This window comes from Trachypithecus francoisi, unplaced genomic scaffold (assembly GCF_009764315.1).
Source record: "Trachypithecus francoisi isolate TF-2019V2 unplaced genomic scaffold, Tfra_2.0 Contig01580, whole genome shotgun sequence".
Lineage (NCBI taxonomy): Eukaryota > Metazoa > Chordata > Mammalia > Primates > Cercopithecidae > Trachypithecus > Trachypithecus francoisi.
This window is the reverse complement of record NW_022681443.1, coordinates 1,276,720-1,298,056: the sequence shown is the minus strand read 5'-3', so window position 1 is coordinate 1,298,056 and position 21,337 is coordinate 1,276,720. Positions and strand designations below refer to the sequence as shown.

Here is a 21,337-nt window from a genome sequence, read left to right as displayed (position 1 = left end):
CTCCATGTGCCCATCTCTCCCTTAGGGGTTGGAGCAGGCCAGAGATGTACAGAGCGTGGGCTGCGAGGAGAAGGAAACAGGGATTTGAGAGGTTCCTCATCCCTCCGAGGTCATCCCTTACTCCAGGTGATCTGAACCTGAAGTCCGAGGCCCCAATGAGTTCTAAGTAACCCAGGGGTGGAGGTGGGGTGGGGGATCCCAGCTCTTTCTGATCTGCGAGATCAGAAAGATGCTCATCTGGGAGAGTGGGACTTCCCCTTTCAGTCCGCCCAACCCCGAGGGCCGCACTAGAAGGCTCCCTCCAAGGCAGGCGCGGCTGATGCCCGGGGCCCAGGCCATGTGGGGCGTGCTTGCCGGGAGAAGCGTCCCAGCGCCTCACCCCACAAGAACGAGAACCACAAAACCCCCGGGGCCGGAAAGCCGGGGCGGGGCGGGGCGGGGCGGGGCGGGGCCGGGAAGCGGCGCGGGGCGGGGCCGGTGACGTCACGCCCCCGCCCCCCCGGCCGGCTCCCTCCTCCCGGCGCACTCCCCAGCGGAGTGCTCACCTGCAGGCACAGGTGTGCGCACCTCGCATCTAGGAGGCCGGCCAACAAGCTTCAGGTGAGCGCCAGCAGGAGCTGGGGGTAGGTGCTGGGAGGAGGGCCCGGGGCGGGGGTCCTCACTCGAGGAAGAGGAGAGCCGGGTCAAAGGAGAGGAGGAGGAGGTGGGCATGGGTCTGTGGAGATGTTGCCTGCTCTCCTAAATCCTCGCTTGTCTCTGGGTTATAGTCACATTGTCCTGAAAAGGTAGACTTTGGAGGGAATTGAAGGAGAGGAAGTTGAAGAGGAAGCAGCAGGTTTCCAAATATTTCAACCACGAATGTATTATTATCATTCTTCTTATTCTTTGTTTGTTTTGTTTTTTTGAGACGGAGTCTCACTCTGTTGCTGGCACTATCTCGGCTCACTGCAACCTCTGCCTCCTGGGTTCAAGCAATTCTCCTGCCTCAGCCTCCCTAGTAGCTGGGATTACAGGCATGCGCCACCACGCCCAGCTAATTTTTGTGTGTTTTTAGTACAGACAGGGTTTCGCCATGTTAGCCAGGCTGGTCTCGAAACTCTGACCTCAGGTGATCCGCCCTCCTCGGCCTCTCAAAGTGCTGTGATTACAGGCATGAGCCACCGCATCCGGCCCTATCATTCTTTTTATTATTATTGTTATTTTCATTGATGCTTTTCTTTGTTGTAAAACTGTATGCCGATTGACTATTTGGCAAATGTAGAAAAGTAGAAAAGTAGGAAAGAAATGATCCATAGTACCAGGACACAAACAACCACTCTGGATATTTTGGTGCGTTTCCCTTCAGTCTTTTTTCCATGCACAACCATTTTCGTATAATTTTATCATACTGTATCTGCAACTTTTATGTCATGCTTTTCTCCTGAATATTGTGTCATAAGCATTTTCTTGTTGTTGTGAGTCATTTATGTATGTGTAATCGTTGTTTTAATGGCTGCATAATGTAACATTTGAGAGACTGGCCATGGTTGGGTACCATTCTGAACACTCCGTGGAAGATTATGAAGGGAGACAGGGACATGTAACAGAGAAAAACAGGCCAAGACCTCCACCCCCAACACTGGGATCTGGAGAAAGACCTTTGCTCCCTGTAACCATGAGTTTCCACATCTGGAAAGGGAGTACATAGAGCTACCTTCCCAGGGTGTTGTGAAGATTAAATGAGCTAAATTGTGTAGGCCCTGTCCCCACAAACACCTGAAGGACCAGAGAATGGGAAGCGCTGGGGAGAGAAGGACGGGGATGAGCTCTTGGGAAAACCCCCAGAATGGAGACATCTCTGAGTCTGGGCCAGGTGGACATGAACCACTAGGTCGGTCCATATCCACTCTGTGTGGGCCGGACACAGACAGGATCCCTGAGGCAGGGCCAGTGACCTCCAGGCCTCCAGATGGGTTCATCCCCTTGGAATGAGCTTCTGGGCGAGCTTCAGAGTGAGGGGACTGGAAGATAAATAGGAGGGGGTGGAGGTGGGGCATAGTAACCAACCCCTTGTACAGATGAGGAAACTGAGGCTCAGAAGACAGGTGATTTGTTCAAGTTCCACAGGGGAAACAGTAACCGAGTCGATTTGGCCCCCAGGGCTCCTAACTCCCCTAGGGGTGTCTACACCAAATGCCTGGATGGGGGAGTTGGGGAGAGGAGGATGTCAGGGCTGGGTCATCAGCTGTACTTCTACCAGGCTAATCTTCGTTTAGAGAAAACGAAGTCTCTGTGCTTTGGTTGTGCGTTTCCTCAACTGTGAAATGGGAATAATAACCCCCAGCTACCTACTTAAGAGGCCCTCCTCCCACTTTGAGAGGCTTTCTCAATCTCTGACTGTACACCCCCACCCTGGCCCCTCATCTTCTTCTTCTTCTTCTTTTTTTTTTTTTTTTTTGAGACGGAGTCTCGCTTTGTCGCCCAGGCTGGAGTGCAATGGCCGGATCTCAGCTCACTGCAAACTCTGCCCCCCGGGTTTACACCATTCTCCTGCCTCAGCTTCCCAAGTAGCTGGGACTACAGGCGCCCACCACCTCGCCCGGCTAGTTTTTTTGTATTTTTTAGTAGAGACAGGGTTTCACCGTATTAGCCAGGATGGTCTCGATCTCCTGACCTTGTGATCCACCTGTCTCGGCCTCCCAAAGTGCTGGGATTACAGGCTTGAGCCACCGCGCCTGGCCTTTTTTTTTTTTTTTTTAAGACAGAGTCTTGCTCTGTTGCCCAGGCCGGAGTGCAGTGGCGCGTTCTCGGCTCACTGCAAGCTCCGCCTTCCCGGGTTCATGCTATTCTCCTGCCTCAGCCTCCCAAGTAGCTGGGACTACAGGTGCCCGCCACCAGGCCCAGCTAATTTTTTGTATTTTTAGTAGAGACGGCATTTCACCATGTTAGCCAGGATGGTCTCAATCTCCTGACCTCGTGATCCACCTGCCTCAGACTCCCAAGGTGCTGGGATTACAGGTGTGAGCCTCCGCACCTGATCCTGGCCCCTCATCTTCTTAACCCCCTGGCCATCTTCAGAGGGGGTCTGGGTACTGGGAATCTGTGGCTACACCTCAGTGGGATGGGAAATCTCCATTTCCCAGAGCCATCCATTTCTAGACCCTGGAGGGCTTCCTGTACTTCTGTAACTGGGCTTTTTTGTAATGTGCACCCACAACATGCTCTCACCGGATGAGAGAAAAAGGGCTCTGAGCCCTGTTGGGAGTGTCTGAGCATTAGGATAATCTTATAGAAAGGGTCTGTGATCTCCCTCAAGGTCATCCCTTTCTGCCTGGCTTGCCACTCCAGGACAGGAATCTGGTTAGCAGGCTCCCCTAACAATTGGGTATCCAAGGGTCTCTGATGTTCTAAAACAGAATTAGGACAGTCACCTTCCAATTCACAGAAAATTGGAGGTGGTTCATTACATAGTCACCATGTTAGTCATTTGGAATGATAGCACCGGGACCCAGAAGCAATTCACTGCCTTGGGCCTGGGAAATGACACTTTTTGAAACTGTCGCAGCTCCACATGTCTGTTCAAAAATCTGATAGCTAATACTTCTTTTTTTTTGTTTGTTTTGAGACAGAGTCTCGCTCTGTCGCCCAGACTGGAGTGAAGTGGCGCAATCTCGGCTCACTGCAACCTCTGCCTCCCGGGTTCACGCCATTCTCCTGCCTCAGCCTCCCGAGTAGCTGGGACTACAGGCGCCCGCCACCATGCCCGGCTAATTTTTTGTATTTTAGTAGAGACAGTGTTTCACTTTGTCACCCAGGCTGGAGTGCAGTGGCACCATCCCGGCTTATTGGAACCTCCACCTCCTGGGTTCAAGCGATTCTCCTGCCTCAGCCTCCCAAGTAGCTGTGATTCATTGTGTTAGCCAGGATGGTCTGTGATTACAGGCACTTGCCATCATGCCCAGCTAATTTTTGTATTTTTGTAGAGATGGGGTTTCACCATGTTGGCCAGGCTGGTCTTGAAATCCTGACCTCAGGTGATCCAGCCGTCTCAGCCTCCCAAAGTGCTGGGGTTACAGGCATGAGCCACCGCGCCCGGCCATAGCAACTCTTTTAATCCCCACTGAGGTGGGTGCTATTGCCACCCCCATTTCTGAGATGAGGAAACTGAGGCTTAGGAAGGTTCTATAAACTCATCCAACCACATAGCCTGGAGCTTAAAGTAGCCAATTAAGGATTTGAATCCAGCCTCTTGAAAATGAGTCTTTTTTTTTTTTTTTTTCTTTTTTTGAGACAGGGTCTCGCTCTGTTGCCCAGGCAGGAGTGTGGTGACGCAGTCATGGTTCACTGCAGCGGGGTCATGGCTCACTGCAACCTTGACCTCCTGGGCCCAGGCAAGTCTTCCACCTCAGCCTCCCAAGTAGCTGAGGCCATAGGCATGCACCACCATGCCTGACTAATTTTTTTTTATTTTTGTAGAGACAGAGTCCCCCTATGTTGCCCAAGGCTGATCTCGAACTCCTGGGCTCAAGTGATTCTCCTGCCTCAGCCTCCCAAAGTGTTGGGATTACAGGCGTGAGCCACTGCACCAGCCTGAAGCGGTCTTTACCCGTGCTGCCCCTCAAGTGAGAACTCGTTCCAGGGGTCTCCAACACTAATGCAAACTGTGGTTGCACACCCCATCTGGGAAAATATTTTTGATCAGCAGGACTACATATGAAAAGAAACAACATAAAGACCAAAAAAACCCCACAAAAATATTTTTGAGCATTCATTTTGTATTTAATTGTATATTTACTATTTATAACCTAGGTATATATGTTCTGCTATGTTCATAAGTGCATTATAAAACATACATTAGGGGCCAGGTGCAGTGGCTCGTGCCTGTAATCCCTGCACTTTGGGAGGCTGAGGCGGGCCGTTCACTAGAGGCCGGAAGTTTGAGACCAGCCTGGCCTACACGGCAAATACCCATCTCTACCGAAAATACAAAAATTGGCCGGGCGCGGTGGCTCATGCCTGTAATCCCAGCACTTTGGGAGGCTGAGGTGGGTGGATCACCTGAAGTCAGGACTTTGAGACCAGTCTGGCCAACATGGCAAAACCCCATCTCTACTAAAAATACAAAAATTAGCCGGGCGTGGTGGCTTGCGTCTGTAGTCCCAGCTGCTCTGGAGGCTGAGGCAGGAGAATTGCTTGAACCCGGGAGGCACAGGTTGCAGTGAGCTGAGATGGCACCATTGCACTCCAGCCTGGGAGACAGAGCCAGACTCCATCTCAAAAAAAAAAAAAAAATTGCCAGGTGTGTTGGCACAGGCCTACAGTCCCAGCTACTGGGGAGGCTGAGGCATGAGAATCTCTTGAACCTAGGAGGCAGAGGTTACAGTGAGCAGAGATAGAGCCACTGCACTCTAGCCTGGGCAACAGAGCAAGACGCTTCTCAAAAAATAAATTTTAAAAAACATACATTGAAGTAGAGTATTTAGCAGGCTCAGATTAAAAACTAAAGAATACAAATTCTGATTTTGTTTCTTCTCACACCCCGCTGGGTTAGTTAGTGAACCTACTGGGGTGCAGACGTCTGCTTTGGAGTCAGCTACCTTCATGGTCACCAGAATCCCTGTGCTTCTGGAGTGGTGATTGAACTTGTGGTGTCCTGAGAGGAGAGCCCAGTTACTACGCATTGAGGGAGATAAAGGCAGAAGGTGCCCAGTCCCCAAGGCAGGGTGAGGCTCCAAGTTAGGTCTGGAAAGGTAAACAGAAGTCCTTCCTAAGCGATTTTTTTTTTTTTTTTTTTTTTTGAGACGAAGTCTTACTCTGTCACCCAGGCAGCTAGAGTTCAGTGATGTGATCTTGGCTCACTAACCTCTGCCTCCTGGGTTCAAGTGATTCTCCTGGCTCAGCCTCTCCAGTAGCTGGGGCTACAGGCACATGCCACCACGCCTGGCTAATTTTTTGTATTTTTTAGTAGAGACAGGGTTTTACCGTGTTGTCCAGGCTGATCTCGAACTTCTGAGCTCAGGCAATCTGCCCGCCTTGGCCTCCCAAAGTGCTGCGATTACAGGCATGAGCCACTGTGCCTGGCCAATTTTTTTTTTTTTTTAGATGGAGTCTCGCTCTGTCACCCAGGCTGGAGTGCAGTGGCACGATTTTGGCTCACTGCAGTCTCCACCTCCGGGGTTCAACTGATTCTCCTGCCTCAGCCTCCTGAGTAGCTGGGACTACAGGTGCATGCCACCACACCCAGCTAATTTTTTGTATTTTTAGTAGAGACAGGGTTTCACCATGTTAGCTAGATGGTCTTGATCTCCTGACCTTGTGATCCACCCACCCCAGCCTCCCAAAGTGCTGGGATTACAGTCGTGAGCCACTGCACCCAGCCCTTCCTAACTTTTATGCATTATTTGGTCAGATTCTCTTAAACTCTCTGAGCCTCAGGTTTCCTCCTTTTTTTTTTTTTTTTCTTTTTTTTTTTTTTGAGACAGGATCTTATTCTGTTGCTCAGGCTGTAGTGCAGTGGCATGATCTTGGCTCACTGCGGCCTCGATCTCCTGGCCTCAAGCGATCCCCTCTCTTCAGCCTCCTGAGTAGCTGGGACCATAGGCATGTGCCACCATGCCCAGCTAATTTTTTTATTTTTTGAATAGAGACAGGGTCTCCCTTGTTGCCTGGACTGATCTTGAACTCCTGGTGAACCTCAGGTTTCTACCTGCAAAATGGGTGGGGTGATCTCCAGCTCACAAGATTCCTGTGGCATGAAACCAGATTCCGTGCTGAGTACCCAGTGTGGAGCCTGCATGCTGTCTATCCAATAAATCCTAGTTTTTTTCTCTCTTCCTGTCCATGGGCAAAACTCTAAGCTGTTCTGAGCAAAGCCATTGGATAAATCTCCTAGTCAACTCCTAGGATTAGAGATCCTCTTACCTCTCCCTTCCTCTTCAGCCTTCTCCCCTGAGGGAGGCCTGGGTGCCATTTGACTGGTCCCCCCACAGTGGGCCCCTCCCACCCCCAAATATCTGAGGTTCCTACCATTCAGCTATTGCTCAGGGCTGTTCCTTCCCCAGCCAACCAGCATCCAAATCCCACCTACTTTTATTTATTTATTTATTTATTTTTTATTGAGACTGAGTCTTGCTCTGTCGCCCAGGCTAGAGTGCAGTGGCACAATCTTGGCTCACTGCAACCTCTGCCTCCCTGGTTCAAGTGATTCTCCTGCCTCAGCCTCCCAAGTGGCTGGGACTACAGGCACATGCCACCACGCCTGGCTAATTTTTTGTATTTTTAGTACAGATGGGGTCTCACCACGTTAGCCAGGATGGTCTCCATCACCTGACCTCATGATCTGGCTGCCTTGGCCTCCCAAAGTGCTGGGATTGCAGGCGTGAGCCACCACGCCTGGCCTATTTTCTTTTTTTCTTTTTTTTTTTTTTGAGCCAGAGTCTCACTCTGTCACCCAGGCTGGAGTGCAGTGGCGTGATCATGGCTCACTACAACCTCAGGCTTCCAGATTCAAGTGATTCTTGTGCCTCAGCCTCCTAAGTAGCTGAGATTACAGGCATGCACCACCACGCCTGGTTAATTTTTCTGTATTTTTAGTAGAGATAGGGTTTCACCATGTTAGCCAGGCTGGACTTGAACTCCTGGCCTCAAGCAATCTGCTTGCCTTGGCCTCCCAAATTGTTGGGATTACAGGCGTGAGCCATCACGCCTGGCACCCATCTACCTTTTTTTTTTTTTTTTTCTGAGATGGAGTTTCTCTCTTGTTGTCCATGCTGGAGTACAATGGTGTGATCTCAGCTTACTGCAACCTCAGGCTGGAGTGCAATGGCGTGATCTCGACTCATTGCAACCTCCACCTCCCAGGTTCAAGCGATTCTTCAGCCTCAGTCTCCCAAGTAACTGGGATTACAGGCACCCGCCACCATGCCTGGCTAATTTTTTGTATTTTTAGTAGAGACGGGGTTTCTCCATGTTGATCAGGCTGGTCTCGAACTCCCGACCTCAGGTGATCTGCATGCCTTAGCCTCCCAAAGTGCTGGGATTACAGGCGTGAGCCACCATGCCTGACATCCCACCTACTTTCAAGTCCTGCCTCCTCCCTTCCACCCCAGTGTCAACTCTAGAATTTCTCTATAGACAGGGTTTAGGGGGACAGTCTGATGGCAGGGGAAGGAGGGGTCGGAGATTTGTCTCAATGCTGTATTTGTGTAGCACTTCAGATAAAATTACAAGAATAACAACTGCCCACATCACAAAATGCCCAGGGCGAAGGGGAGAGGGCTGCTCACCAGCCATTGGTACCACTGCTGCCCCCAGACACTGACTTTCCTGTGGCAGTCACTGTCTAGTGTATTCTCTCAATACTGTAGGTCCCTCTTTTTTCTTGTGTCTATTCAGCCTCTCCTGTCGGATCGTCAGCTCCTGGCAAGCTGGGGCCAGCGTAGACCTCTGAGGCCCTACAAGGAGCTGGCATCGGGAAATGCTTGTGGGTGAACATGTGATGTGGCAGGATGATGCGTCGCACCAACTATGCCGAGTGAGGAGCGCTGCTGTGGGCATCGGGATTATTAGTTGCAGCAATCATCCTCATTCCTGGAACCCAGCTAATGAGTGGTTGTGTGACCTGGGAACGGGAAGCCCTGGCTTCTCAGAGGACAGAAGGAGCAGGTTTGGGCGCTGGTTGACTGCAGCACAAACAAGGGATGTTGTGCTGAGCAGAGGGGTCAGAGGAGCCCATAGGGCCGGGGGTGACAGGCCAAGCTGGAGGAGGGAAGCAGGCAGGGGTGAGCTGGAGGCCGGGCACGGGTGGCCCTTTGGGGGTGCCAAGGATTCGTGTAGTGCTCCCTGCTCCTGGGGACATGTGACAGGCACTCCTGGCTCCTCTGGGAGTTACAGCAGCACAGGGAATGCTGAGTGGAGCAGGAGGACAGGCAGCCACCATGAGAAGTGGTGGGTGGGGTGAGGTGGCCCTGAGGGAGGGCTGTTAGGGACCATCTGGCTCAGGATGGAAAGTGTTAGGCAGAGGGCTGTTAGGGACCGTCTGGCTCAGGATGGAAAGTGTTAGGCTCTGCCTTCATCCCCGAGATCACACACAACATCACCATTGCACAAGTATTTACGGGGCACCCATGACCAGTGGGGTACCCACAGGAGCACCTATGAGAGATTTCTTTGTCTTGGAGAGACTCTAAGAACATTAAAAATAAACAAGTTAATAAACAAGCCAGTCATACGTACCATGAAGAAGATAAAGCAGCTGGCCGGGTGCGGTGGCTCACACCTGTAATCCCAGCACTTTGGGAGGCTGAGGCAGGCGGATCACGAGGTCAGGAGATTGAGACCAGCCTGACCAATATGGTGAAACCCCGTCTCCACTAAAAATACAGACATTAGCCGGGCGTGGTGGTGGTGGGCGCCTATAATCCCAGCTACTCAGGAGGCTGAGGCAGGAGAATCGCTTGAACCCGGGAGGCGGAGGTTGCAGTGAGCCAAGATCGCGCCACTGCGCTCCAGCCTGGCGGCAGACTGAGACACCATATCAAAAAAAAAAAAAAAAAAAAAAAAAGCAGGGTATCCCCAGTACAGGAAGGACAGAGGGGAAGAAAGCCCACTGAAGACAGATAAAGGAGGGCTTCTGTGCACAGGTGACTTTCGAGTTGTGATCTGAGCCTTGAGTAGGAGGCAGTCATGGAGGATTGGGGGAGATCATTGTAGGCAGAGGAACAGCCAGGCAAAGGCCCTGAGGCATGGTGAGATGACAGACAGTGAGGGAGGGAGAGTGAGGTTTGAAATGGGTCTGAGGCAGGCAGGGACTAGATCATAGCAGGCCTGGGAAAGAATGTGAATTTCATGCTAAGGGAAGAAGGAGCCACTGGTGTATTTTCAGTAGCCAAGGTCAGATCTCAGTGGTTAACAGGCCATGTAGTATCCAAGTGGAAGACACACGTGGTGAGAGTGGCTGGGTTCAGAATCCAGTTGGGAGGTAGGGCTCATGGGAGCTGCTCAGGTTTTGAATATGGGGATAAGGGGTGCAGGGAGAGCCGTTTCCCACTGAGCCCAGATTTGTCACCTCAGGGTCTGTCTCACCTTTGTGCCTGGGATGTGGAGTGTAGGGGCCGTGCCCATCCAGCCCTGCCCTTAGCTTCAGCTGGGGAGACTGAGAGCTTTAGAGCTCACTTTGTCCAGCCCCTCAGAGAGGAGCTGTGGATTCTCCAAGGTCGCGCTAAAATTCCTACTGACCAGGGACCAAACCCAGGCCTTGCTACCCTGCCCTGCTGCCTCTCCGCTGAAGATGGAGGAGGAGGGAGGAAGCCCTAGCAGGAGTGACCTGACCGGGCACGGCCCAGTGCTGAAGTTCTCTGGGAGAAATGCCTGAAAAGAGAGCCTGGGGCCAAAGCTGTGTCCTGGGAATAGTCAGGGGTGGGTGGGACATCATGGAAGGGTCTGAGGACGAAGAGCCAAGGCCTAGCTGGGTGAGGAGAGGAGAGTGCCCCAGGTCAGCATCTTCAGGCTGGCAGGGTTGGGGGCGGGGGGACTTCTGGAGCCTGTGGGCCATGGGCCCTCCATGAGCAGGGCCTGAGAAGGCGAGGACCCTGAGAAGCTTCCCACAGGGGGCCTTCAAGAGCCAAGACCAAGATGAGCAAGGCTAGCAGCTCCCCTGGACCCAACTAGGTTTCCATATCTCCAACTCACTCCCACCTTAGAAGGGGCTGGCACTGGCCCCTCCGGAGGAAGGGTGACAAAAGGAGAGCCGGGGGATACAGCCTGCAGGGCTCAGGTGTCCAGAGGAGCCCAAGTCAGGAGCCCTGCATTGGACTCTGCTCCACTTCTAAGAATGGCAACATTGTAATACAAGTATCTCCCTCTTATTCAGGACTGCTTCTGGGCTACATTGTTTCTGTGATTTATATTATCCTCATTTTACATATGAGACTCAGAGTTTCAGGAACTTGCTTAGTGTCACACTGTTACAAAGTGGCAGAATACTATCTGTTTTTTTGTTTTGCAGACAGAAGAGTCTCACTCTCCTCCGCTGGAGTGCAGTGGTGGGATCGCAGCTCACTGCAACCTCCACATCCTGGGTTTAAGAAATTCTCCTGCCTCCCAAGTAGCTGGGACTATAGTCACCTGCCACCATGCCAGGCTAGTTTTTTTGTTTTGTTTTGTTTTGTATTTTTAGTAGAGATGGGGTTTCACCACGTTGGCCAGGCTGGTCTTGAACTCCTGAGCTCAGGCAATCCGCCCAGCTTGGCCTCACAAAGTGCTGGGATTACAGGCATGAGTCACCCACCGTGCCTAGCCGCAGAATACTATTTGAAGTTAGCTTCTTTTTTTTCCTTTTTTTCTTTTTTTTTTGAGACAGAGTCTTGCTCTGTCGCCCAGGTTGCAGTGCAATGGCGGGATCTTGGCTCACCGTAACCTCCATCTCCCAGGTTCAAGTGATTCTCCTGCCTCAGCCTCCCGAGTAGCTGGGATGACAGGCGCATGCCACCATGCTCAGCTAATTTTTGTATTTTCAGTAGAGACAGGGTTTCTCTTTGTTGGCCAGGCTGGTCGCGAACTCCTGACCTCAGGTGATCTGTCTGCCTCAGCCTCCTAAAGTGCTGGGATTACAGGTGTGAACCACCGTGCGTCACAGAATACTGTTTGAAGCTAGCTTCTTAACAATGGGGGGCTGCCATCACATGCTGCCTGGGACTTGGTACAAGGCTCATTCCCTCATTGGGCCTCAGTCTCTCTATCTGTAAAACAGTGGAGGGGGGCCAGGTGTGGTGGCTCACCCCTTTAATCCTAGCACTTTGGGAGGCTGATGGGGGAGGATCACTTGAGGGCAGGAGTTCGAGACCAGCCCAGACAACATAGTGACCCCCATTTAGGCAACATAGAAACTCTGTCTCTAGGGCTGGGCGCAGTGGCTCAAGCCTGTAATCCCAGCACTTTGGGAGGCCGAGACGGGTGGATCACGAGATCAAGAGATCGAGACCATCCTGGCTAACCCGATGAAACCCCGTCTCTACTAAAAAAAATACAAAAAACTAGCTGGGTGAGGTGGCGGGCGCCTGTAGTCCCAGTTACTCGGGAGGTTGAGGCAGGAGAATGGCGTGAACCTGGGAGGTGGAGCTTGCAGTGAGCTGAGAACCGGCCACTGCACTCCAGCCTGAGCGACACAGCAAGACTCCGCCTCAAAAAAAAAAAAAAAAGAAAGAAACTCTGTCTCTATAAAACAACAAACAAAATTAGCCTGTGATGGTGGTGTACGCCTATAGTCCCAGCTACTCAGGAGGCTAAGGTGGGAGGATCGCCTGAGTCCAGGATTTCGAGGCTGCAGTGAGCTATGATCATGCCACTAAATTCCAGCCTTGGTGAGAGAGGAAGACCCTGTCTCTAAAAAACAAAGAAACAAACAAAAAATGAAAAAAACAGTAGAGTGGAATAAATGAAGCTTGTAGCTCTCCCAACTAGAATCCACAGTTCCTTCTGTAGTGGATGGGTTCAGGGGCAGGAGCCTGATGGGGGATGGGGGACACCCAGGACTTTTCTTTTTTTTTTTTTGAGATGGAGTCTCGCTCCATCACCCAGGCTGGAGTGCAGTGGCACAATCTCAGCTCACTGCAAGCTCTGCCTCCTGGGTTCACGACATTCTCCTGCCTCAGCCTCCCGAGTAGCTGGGACTACAGGTGCCCACCGCCACACCCAGCTAATTTTTTGTATCTTTAGTAGAGACAGGGTTTCACCGTGTTAGCCAGGATGGTCTCGATCTCCTGACTTCGTGATCCGCCTGCCTCGGCCTCCCAGAGTGCTGGGATTACAGGCGTGAGCCACCGCGCCCAGCCAACTTTTCTTGAAATTATGTCCACAGCGGGGCATGGTGGCTCACGTCTGTAATCCCAGCACTTTGGGAGGCCGAGGCAGGTGGATCACTTGAGATCTGGAGTTCGAGACCCGCCTGACAAACATACTGAAACCCAGTCTCTACTAAAAATACAAAATTAGCTGGACGTGATGGCACATGCCTGTAATTCCAGCTACTCGGGAGGCTGAGGCAGGAGAATCACTTGAACCCGGGAGGTGGAGGTTGTAGTAAGTTGAGATCACACCATTGCACTCCAGCCCTGGCAACAAAAGTGAAACTCCATCTCAAAAGAAAAAAAGAAACTATTTCTTCTACTAACCTGGGAGAGTAGTTAAGGGCACAGACACTGGCAGGCCACCCCCAGCCCCAGCCCCAGCCCCAGCCCCCGAGGGTGGAGTGAGTGCTGACCGCGTCAGTATAGGCCACATGTGTCTAAAGAGTCTGGCGCGCGGTGGGCGACAGCACTTGGAGTTGGTCAGAGATCAGGAGGCTGTCTCTTCACGATCCATTCATTCACTCATCCAGCAAATCTTTGTTAAATATCTCCTATGTGCCAGAATAGATCCTAGATATTGGTGACACAGTGGTGCCCAAAATAGCATTAACTCCTTCCCTTTATGCAGCTTAGACCCCAAAGTAAGGAATGCAGACAAAAAAATAAAAATTCCCTACACAGCATGTTAGAGAGTGATACAGGCCAGGAGAAAAAGAAACAGGCCACAGAGGCTAGGCACAGTAGCTCACGCCTGTAATCCCAGCACTTTGGGAGGCTAAGGTGGGTGGATCACCTGAGGTCGGGAGTTCAAGATCAGTGGGACCAACATGGAGAAACCTTGTCTCTATTAAAAATACAAAATTAGCTGGGCGTGGTGCCGCACGCCTGTAATCCCAGCTACTCGGGAGGCTGAGGCAGGAGAATCGCTTGAACCCGAGAGGCGGAGGTTGCAGTGAGCCAAGATTGCAGTGAGCCGAGATCACGCCATTGCACTCTAGCCTGGGCAACAAGAGCAAAACTCCATCTCAAAAAAGAAAAAAAAAAAAAAAAAAGAAACAGATAGCAGAGAAGGGGAAGGCAGTGACCCATGGGGATGGGGTTTTATTATTTTTTTAATTTTATTTTTAGTAGAGACGGGGTTTTCCATGTTGTCCAGGTTGGTCTCGAACTCCTAACCTCGTGATCTGTCTGCCTTGGCCTCCCAAAGTGGTGGGATTACAGGCATGAGCCACCGAGCTTGGCCAACTTTTTTTTTAAATGGAATCTTGCGGCTGGGCGCAGTGGCTCAAGCCTGTAATCCCAGCACTTTGGGAGGCCGAGACGGGCGAATCACGAGGTCAGGAGATCGAGACCATTCTGGCTAACACGGTGAAACCCTGTCTCTACTAAAAAATACAAAAAACTAGCCGGGCAAGGTGGCAGGTGCCTGTAGTTCCAGCTACTCAAGAGGCTGAGGCAGGAGAATGGCGTAAACCCAGGAGGCGGAGCTTGCAGTGAGCTGAGATCCGGCCACTGCACTCCAGCCTGGGTGACAGAGCGAGACTCCGTCTCAAAAAAAAAAAAAGGAATCTTGCTGTGTCATCCAGGCGGGAGTGCAGTGGCACGATCTCAGCTCACTGCAACCTCTTCCTCCCAGGCTGAAGCAATTCTCCTGCCTCAACCTCCCAAGTAGCTGGGATTACAGGCGCACATCACCATGCCCAGCTAATTTTTGTATTTTAGTAGAGATGGGGTTTTACCATGTTGGCCAGGCTGGTCCCAAACTCCTGACCTCAAGTGATCCACCTGCCTTGGCCTCCTAACCAAAGTGCTGGGATTACAGGTGTGAGCCACTGCGCCTGGCCTTTATTATTATTATTATTATTATTTTTGAGATAGAGTCTTGTTCTGTCACCCAGGCTGGAGTGCAGTGGCGCCATCTCGGCTCACTGCAAGCTCCGCCTCCCAGATTCACGTCATTCTCCCGCCTCAGCCTCCCGAGTAGCTGAGACCACAGGCGCCCACCACTGTGCCCGGATAATTTTTTGTATTTTTAGTAGAGACGGGGTTTCACCATGGTCTTGATCTCCTGACCTCGTGATCTGCCCACCTTGACCTCCCAAAGTGCTGGGATTACAGGCGTGAGCCACCACGCCCGGCCAATTATCATTATTTTTTAATTATTTATTTATTTTTATTTTTTGAGACATGGTCTCACTGTTTTGTTTTGTTTTGTTTTGTTTTGTTTTTTCGAGACAGGGTCTCACTCTGTTGTCCAGGCTGGAGTACAGTGTTGTGATCAAGGCTCACTGCAGCCTCAACCTCCTTGGGCTCCGGTGATTCTCCCACCTCAACCTCCCAAGTAGCTAAGACTACAGGCATGCACCACCCACCCAGCCACCACGCTCAGCTAATTTTTGTATTTTTTGTAGAGATAGCATTTCGCGATGTTGTCCAGGCTGGTCTTGAACTCCTGGGCTCAAGCAACGCCTGCCTTTACCTCTCAAAGTGCTGGGATTACAGGCGTGAGGCACAGCCTGTGGCCCAGCGCCAGGATTTTAAATTGGGAGATTGGGCCCAGACGTGGTGGCTCACACCTGTAATCCCAGCTTTTTGGGAGGCTGAGGCGGATGGATTGCCTGAGGTCAGGAGTTCAAGACCAGCCTGGCTAACATGGTGACACCTCCATCTCTACTAAAAATATGAAAATTAGCCAAGTATGGTGGTGGGCGCCTGTAATCCCAGCTACTCTGGGGGCTGAAACAGGAGAATTGCTTGAACCCGGGAGGTGGAGGTTGCAGTGAGCCGAGACCGGGCCACTGCACTCCAGCCTGGGAGACAGAGCAAGACTCTGTCTCTAAACAAACAAACAAACAAACAAACTGGGAGACCAGGAAGGCCTACCTGTGAAGGGGATTTGAGGAAGGTGTGAGGGGGGTGGCGCTCTATGGGAAGAGCGCACCAGGCAGTGGAAACAGCGCCCGCTAAGGCCCTGAGGCCAGAGGCTCATTCCGAGGGAGGCCAGTGAGGTTACATGGCTGTGAGCAAGAAGAAAACTTATGGGAGCTGAGGTCAGGAGAGCCAGGTGCGGGGAGTGGAGGACAGATCCTGGAGGGCCATTTTCAGGCCAGCCCTCGATGGTTAGTAAATCTACATGTCCTTAGTCAAGACTGAGATTCCTGCGGGAGGTACTGAAATCTTTCTGGGTTTATCTGCAGCCATATCTTCACTATCTGGGAATTCCAGGGCTGTCCTTGGGATGCCAGCCCAGTGTTCCTGCAGGCCAAGTGATCCTGAAGGGTCTGAAATAGGGAGCAGGTACGAAATATCAGTTTGGGAACACAGTGGCCCACACTTGTAATCACGGCACTTTGGGAGGATGAGGCAGAAGGATCACTTGAGCCCAGGAGTCTGAGACCAGTATGGGCAACACAGTAAGTACCTATCTCTATAAAAAATTTGGGCCTGGCACGGTGGCTCAAGCCTGTAATCCCAGCACTTTGGGAGGCCAAGACGGGCGGATCACGAGGCCAGGAGATCGAGACCATCCTGGCTAACATTGTGAAACCCTGTCTCTACTAAAAAATACAAAAAAACTACCCGGGCGAGGTGGCGGGCGCCTGTAGTCCCAGCTACTTGGGAGGCTGAGGCAGGAGAATGGCGTGAACCCGGGAGGCGGAGCTTGCAGTGAGCTGAGATCCGGCCACTGCACTCCAGCCCGGGCGACAGAGTGAGACGCCGTCTCAAAAAAAAAAAAAAAATTTGGCCGGGCACGGTGGCTCAAGCCTGTAATCCCAGCACTTTGGGAGGCCGAGATGGGCGGATCACGAGGTCAGGAGATTGAGACCATCCTGGCTAACACGGTGAAACCCCATAAAAAAATACAAAAAACTAGCCGGGCGTGGTGGCGGGCGCCTGTAGTCCCAGCTACCCGGAGGCTGAGGCAGGAGAATGGCGTAAACCTGGGAGGCGGAGCTTGCAGTGAGCTGAGATCCGGCCACTGCACTCCAGCCTGGGTGACAGTGAGACTCCGTCTCAAAAAAAAAAAAAAAAAAAAAAAAAAATTTAAGAAGTAGCTGGGCCGGGCGCGGTGGCTCAAGCCTGTAATCCCAGCACTTTGGGAGGCCGAGACGGGTGGATCGCGAGGTCAGGAGATCGAGACCAACCTAGCTAACACGGCGAAACCCCGTCTCTACTAAAAAAAATACAAAAAACTAGCCGGGCGAGTTGGCGGGCGCCTGTAGTCCCACCTACTTGGGAGGCTGAGGCAGGAGAATGGCGTAAACCCGGGAGGCGGAGCTTGCAGTGAGCTGAGATCCGGCCACTGCACTCCAGCCTGGGCTACAGAGCGAGACTCCGTCTCAAAAAAAAAAAAAAAGAAGTAGCTGGGTATGGTAATGCATGCCTGTAGTCCCAGATGCTTGGAAGGCTGAGGCAGGAGGATCGCTTGAGCCCAGGAATTTGAGGCTACAGCGAGGTATGATCCTGCCACTGCACTCCAGCCTGGGTGACAGAGTGAGCCTCTAAAAAACAACGACAAAAATCAGTTTGGAAAGGTGTGAGAGCCTCTATTCCTGAACCAATGCAGAGCAGCTGAAACCCAGGGTGGGCCCATTGGGAGCGGGGAATTCACCCCACACCTATTCTATCCTGATTTCATCTTCTTGTTGGCTTGCAGAGAAGGTGGCTAGGGGACTTTGCCACACCCTTGGTTTTTGTTTTGTTTTGTTTTGTTTTTTGAGACGGAGTCTTGCTGTGTCACCCAAGCTGGAGTGCAATGGTATGATCTCGGCTCACTGCAACCCCTGCCTATTGGGTTCAAGCGATTCTCCTGCCTCAGCCTTCCGAGTAGCTGGGATTACAGCCCAGCTAATTTTTTGTATTTTTAGTAGAAACGGGGTTTCACCGTGTTGGCCAGGCTGATCTTGAACTCCCGGCCTCAGGTGATCGCCTGCCTTGGCCTCTGAAAGTGCTGGGATTACAGGGGCGTGCCCAGCCCCACCCTTGGGTTTTAAAGTTAGGAGTTAAATCTGAGAGGAATCACTGAGAACCAAGTCGGAGAGAGAAATCAGGCTGTAGGGCTGCTGGAACAGGTAATATTTTTTTTACTTTAGACCAGTCTCCTCTCCTCAGCTGGGTTTTGTGTCATGGTTTGCCTTCCCTTATAGCTTCGCTGCAAAGCTCTTTGGGAGGGCCCACAGACAGGTCTTCCAGGGATAGGAAGGACAGGGACTTAGGCCCACAACTCAGGCAGTGGACAATAGCGGGTCCTTCAAATGGTAAGGCAGGGAGGCTCTCTAGCAGGCCTGGGGATGAGCCGGGCTCCTCAGCCTGGCTGGCCCAGGGAACCCAGCAGGATCTTAATTGGGGCAGGGGGTGGGGGGGTGGTGCTGGAGTGGGAGGTGTGGTTACAAGTCCTGAATGCAGAGGGGAGAACGTGAACAGGTGGAGGGAACCTGGGACATTGTGCTGCAGTCACACCTGGGGGTCTGGCTGTGTTAGGAAGGGGCAGGGGTTCTGTTCCAGCCAGGCCCAGTTTAAAGGAGAGGTTGATCTGTGCCCTTAGGCAAGCACTGCGAGGAGCCTGACTCCTTCTCTGAAAGAATACAGTGTAATCTGTTTGAGAGGATTAAGTGAGATAACCAATAACCTCCTCTCCCAGGGCTGGGTGCTTAGAAAGTGCTGAAGAAGAGGAGGGCTTGGGAAGCAGGGCCCAGGTTGGAAGGTTAGGGGTGGTGAGGACTGGAGGACACTGGGGCAGACTTCACCCATGCTCAGTTGTGCCCAGGCCCCCTCTGCCTGGGCTCATGTGAGGAAAGAAACAAAATGGGCAGCGGGGGTGGGGGGAAGTGGTGGTCCTGGAACTCCCACCAAGGCAGGTGGCTGGTGCTCAGGTCCGCTGAGAACTTGGGACCAGAGTTACCGGATCTCCTAATGCCTCAAGAGAAACAGGGAATCTGGATCTGAAATATGAAATCTTCCAGTTTTAAAACTTTGGGGATTGGCCAAGCGTGGTGGCTCACGCCTGTAATCCCAGCACTTTGGGAGGCTGAGGCGGGCGGATCACTTGAGGTCAGGAGTTCCAGACCAGCCTGGCCAACATGGTGAAACCCCATCTCTACTAAAAATACTGTGTGGTCCTGGGCAAAAAGTATCCAGGTGTGGTGGTGCACATCTGTAATTCCAGCTACTCAGGAAGGAGGCTGAGGCTGGAGAATCACTTGAACCCAGGAGAGAGGTTGCAGTGAGCCGAGATTGGGCCACTGCAGTCCAGCCTGGGCAACAGAGTGAGACTCTATCTCAAAACAAACAAAAAAAGCAAAAAAAAAAACAAAAAAAAAAACAAAAAAAATCCTTTGGGGATTAATTAACAATACAACAACAGAAAGCACCACGCAGGCAAAGCACCACTGCCTGGCTGGTGACCCCCTGCTCTAGCAAAGGTGTCACTGAAGGCAGGCCCTCCTGGGAGGAGGCTTCTCACTCTTGGAAATGGGCTCTTGATAGACCCAGTTTCCTGGTGATTGCTGGGAGAACAGAGCTGTCCTTTTGGGTTTGTGGTCCTGGGCACATCCCTTCCCCTCTCTGGGCCAGTTTCCTGGTCGGTGAAAGGACCTAGTCTGTGGGATTCCTGCCCGTTTGGACAAGTGTGTGACTCAGTCCCTCAGCCTCGGGGAGGGAAGATACGGCCATTATAGAAGTGACTCCTCCCAGGAACTGTGCTTCCGGGATTGGACGCAGGGCCTCAGGCATTTTGCGTGTCCACAGTCACAACTGTGTGAATATAGGTGTGTCATAATTGGAAGCTTTGCATGGCACAGTGTAAATATCATCGCTTTAATGACTTTGTTCTGCAACCTTTCATCGGCGGCTCTGGATGCCAGAAGCTTTTATTAATTCTCCCTGTGACCTGGGGAGGACAGGGTACTTCCTCCCATTTGCTGTTTAAGGAAACCCAAGCTCAGAGCTGGGAGGTGACTTGGCTAAACGTGCACCACTCGGAGCCCTGACTCAGGGGTCGGTGCTTTGGTACTGTGGCACCCCTCCTTCAACAGGGGAGAATGAGGTTGGGATCTGAGGGTCCTCTCTGTGCCCATCACAGTGTGAGCTGCAGGGAGGAGAAGAAGAAGGAAAAAAGGTCTTTGCCCTTGATTTTTCCACGGGAGGAGAATGTATGAGCCCAGGCTACCTTTCTGGGCCTTGTGTCGAAATCCCTAGCTGTCTCCTCAAATCTCTTGCCCTGAATCAACGTGGCCTGTGTTCTCCGCGGCACTCTGAACCTGGACGCGGACTGAGCCCCCAGCAGTCTAACATCTTTTGCAGTGTCGTGAATAGCGCCTGTTTTCGCAGGGGCCCAGTGCTCTGCCTGGAGAGGAGACAGAACCCGGCAGGCGGGGAGAGGAGACTTTGGGTCTAGACCCTCCCCTCCCATCCCTTCACCCCCGCTTTTGGCGCGCCCTCCTCTTCCCCTCTTCCCTGTGTCCCCTCACCCCGTCTTTTCCACCTGTGCCCTGGACTGCATTAGGGTGTCAGTATCTGTGCGCTCCCCTACCCCCACGCGTAAGCCCGCGCCCCTGCACTGAGGCTGGGGGACTGCGTGTCACGGCTGCGGCCCCCAGCGCGGAGGGCGCGGGCCCTTTAAATCCTCCGGGGCGGCGGCGGCGGCGGGCCGGGGATGACATCAGCGGGCGGGCCCGGGGCTCAATGGGAGCCGGCGGGCGCGCGCGGTGCGGGAGCGCGCGAGCCGGCGGCGGGGGCGGGCGGGCAGGAGGCCGGGAGGAGGGAGGCGGCGGCGGCGGCGGCGAGAGCCCAGAGCCAGAGCCCGGCCGGGGCCGAGCGGAGCGCGGCGGCGGCGGCGGCGGCGGCGGCGGCGGCGGCGGCTGGGCCAGGAGAGGCTGGCGCGCCGGGCGGCTCCGCGAATCCTCCGGCATCCGCCCCGGCGGGCCGCCCCCGCCCGCGGCAGCCCCCCGAGCAGCGGCCCGGCACCGGCGCCTTCCCAGAGGGGTAAATATTGGGGAGCCGTGGGCCCGCCGAGGGGCACAAACCTGGGGGGAATCGGGGCTCCCTCAGCCTCTTTGTTTTTGCTGGAGAGGGAGGGAGGGGAGGGCGGACACACGCGCGTTCGCGCTGGGGTGTGGGGGGGGCAGCCCGGGCGCCGCCCGCTCGGCCCGGCGAGGACAAAGGCGCGGCTGGGGACGAGGAGGAGGGGGCCTGTTATTTTGCTGGCTCGCGGGGGAGGCCCCCTCCGGCCGGCCTGCCTCCGCCTCCCCCCGCTGGACCCTCCGAGGCCCCGGCTGGCCAGGCGGCCACCCCGGCTGTGATTTGGGGACGCTGAGGGAGGCGGCCTGGGGTGCTGGGCGCCGGATACTGTTGATTCGGGCCCGCATAGGTTTCATCGGACAATCGGCGGCGCCCCCTGCTCTCCCGGCCCCGGCGCCCGGACCTGGGGGTCCGCAAGGCTACTCCCGCTCGTTGGATGGCGGGCGTTTGGGGGTCCTAAGGTGAAGATGTGTGTGGTCACCAGGCCACCGATT

General features: G+C 53.2%; 1 protein-coding gene across 13 annotated transcripts in view; it reads left to right on the top strand.

The window, feature by feature from the left end:
- Positions 1-540: 540 nt before the first annotated feature.
- Positions 541-21,337, top strand: part of LOC117070385 (casein kinase I) — a 47,540-nt gene continuing 26,743 nt past the window's right edge. For 8 of the 13 annotated variants that reach the window (XM_033189510.1, XM_033189500.1, XM_033189471.1 and 5 more), the window contains exon 1: positions 20,496-20,807. The gene's annotated coding sequence lies outside the window, so the exon portion shown is untranslated. Of the gene's footprint in view, positions 601-8,492; positions 8,513-20,495; positions 20,808-20,957; positions 21,305-21,337 lie in introns of those variants that run through there. The other 5 variants (XM_033189436.1, XM_033189490.1, XM_033189521.1 and 2 more) reach the window with 4 other exon arrangements.